At 46.4% G+C, this 2,500-nt stretch overlaps 1 protein-coding gene across 1 annotated transcript in view; it reads left to right on the top strand.

Moving 5' to 3' along the window:
• Positions 1-2,500, top strand: part of RRP1B (ribosomal RNA processing 1B) — a 1,940,580-nt gene that overhangs the window by 251,265 nt on the left and 1,686,815 nt on the right. The window lies entirely within an intron of this gene.

A 2,500-nucleotide genomic window follows, 5' to 3' on the forward strand; every position in this document is an offset into this window, starting at 1 on the left:
ACAGTATGGGTTCTGTCAGTGAGCCAGTTGCCAACCCATCTTGTGTCATAGGGATTTATACCTAGTTTAGTGAGTTTATCTATAATTCCAGAGTGGGGGATGGTGTCGAAAGCCTTGGCAAGATCTAGATAGGCTGTGTAAACCACCTTCCCTTGTCAACGGCTTTGGTGACTGCTTCAAAGAAGTCTATCAGGTTTAGGAGACATGATCTGCCTTTTACAAACCCGAACTGGGTGGGGTCCAGAGTTTGGAGATTACCAATGTTTTTGTTTATAAGTTCCATGATATGTTCCATGGCCTTGCAGACCAGGCTCGTCAGGCTAATGGGGCGGTAGTTCCCGGGGTCTGTGGTGGCTTCCCCCTTGTGGAGTGGGATAACCGGCGCTGTGCACCATTCAGCAGGCACAAAGCCTGAGGTGAGGCTATGATTGAACATGGTAGTTAGGTGGGGTGCCAGTTCGTTCTCTAGTTCGTGTAGAACGTAGCCTGGGATGTTGTCTGGTCCCATGGATGCTGTGTTCTTGGCTTTGGAGAGTGTGGTTTTTACCTGTGCAGCTGTGTTTACAGGAACTTTGCATTCTTCCGGTATAGAGATGGACTATTTAGAGGGGGTTAAAGTTAGCACTGAACCTATCTGCCAGGATGTTGGCAATATCAGTTGGGTCTGTATATTTAGTGCCATTGTGCTGTAACTCGGAGCATATCTGAATATTGCCATTGAGATTCTTGACATAGCTGTAGAATGCTTTGTGGTTGTCTTTAGAATCAGTGGCGATTTTGTTTTCTTAACTAGCTTTGGAGAAGTTTATCAGGGATCGCAGCTTCTTACTGAGGCTGACCAGGGAGCTCCTCCACTCATGGGATTTTACTCTCTTTTGCAACAGTTTCTTCCTTCTGTTGTATAATTTGTTTATGGCAGGGGACCACCAGATTGGCTTCCTTTTTTTGGAGGATAGTGTCTTGGTTCCCTTTGGAGTAGCACGATCCATGCACTCATGTAAGTGCTTATAAAGTGCAATTGTGTAGGATTCAGTAGTCGTAACTGTATTTTCCATCTGCATGGGTGTCATGAAGTTCACCACTTCTGTCTTAAGGAGCATGAAGTTGGTTTTGGAGAAATTTTTTACCGTGGTTTCTTTAATGAGGGGGTGGGGGCAGGATGTGGATATCTAGGGTAATTGGCTTATGGTCGGATTGGACCAATGAGGCGTTGACTTCAGGTGTGGAACACCGGTCACACATGTTGGTAATGACTAGATCTAGGATATTGTTGCCGCTGTTGGGGGGGTGGATAAGTTGATCCATGGTATTGGAGTTTATGGATTCCAGAAAGTGAGCGAAGGAGTTGGTACATGAGTAGTTTTCCCAGTTAATGGTGAAATCGCCCATTATTAGGGTGTTTGGTTGAACCCTAATATTTTCCAGTACATCAAGAAAAGAGGAGTGGGAATCCTGGGTCATGGTGGGTGATCTGTAGCAAGCTACAGTTTGGATTGCAGTTTTGCCCAGAGTTAGTTGCACTTTGATAACCTCGGCTGCATTATGCTGAGCAACTAGCCTGGAGGTGTGGATATTCTTAATGAATATGGACACACCTCTGCCTTTGGTGTTCCGGTCCAGGTTACATGGCCGAAAAGTGTGGTAGGAGTTATAGCCTGGTAGTGCAGGAGTGGTCTCTGGAGCCTTGAACCAGGTCTCAATCACTGCACAGATATCGATGTTCTCAATTTTAAGGAGTGCCTCGAGTGAGTGCATTTTGAGATTTAGACTTCTAGCATTGAGTAGCATCACCCTCAGTTTTTGCTTGCCTGTTCCTGTTAAGGTGGTGAATTTGTCATTTGAACCTTGCCTAAAAAGGCACTGTAGGGGCGGTAAGAACCTTAGCCAGTATCCAGAATCCCAGGGGTGACAGGTGCAGGCCATCTCTGGTAAAGCATTATGGTCTGCCGACCATGTCATCCCAGGCAGACAGATACTGGATCCCTTTAGAATGGCACCAGAAGCTTAGCCAATTGTTGAAGTCAATCATTTTGTCCTTGTACTGCGGCATCATTCTGGGTGATGGCAGAATGCTACTCAGGGCTAGGGTCATACCTGCCTGGGCTACAAGATCGGAGAGCTCTTCCATGTCTCTTTTCCTGTAGTCCAGGGAGGTACGTTTCAGGTCGTTCACACCAACACTGATAATGACAGAGTCATATTTGTACTTGTGGAGTGACCTGAGTGTGTGGGTTATGTGGCGGATCCTGGCACCCGACAGGCAGCTTGGCAGTAACCTTGTTCTTGTTTAGCCTGGTGAGTGGGACATCAGTGTGCCTGACTATAGAGTCACCTATAACTAGTGTGTTGGGTACATTGTTTTGCCTTATTGGCTGTGGTCGAGTGGCACACTGAGTCTGCGGGCTATGTGTCATTTGGGTTGTGTTGGGGGATTGAGGTTGCTTGCGTTTCTGCTTTGTAGGTTTCTGTTGCTTAGACAGATTATTATTCAGAGCCTTTG

Source organism: Protopterus annectens, chromosome 5.part0 (assembly GCF_019279795.1).
Source record: "Protopterus annectens isolate FY-2018-M chromosome 5.part0, PAN1.0, whole genome shotgun sequence".
Classification (NCBI taxonomy): Eukaryota; Metazoa; Chordata; order Ceratodontiformes; family Protopteridae; genus Protopterus; species Protopterus annectens.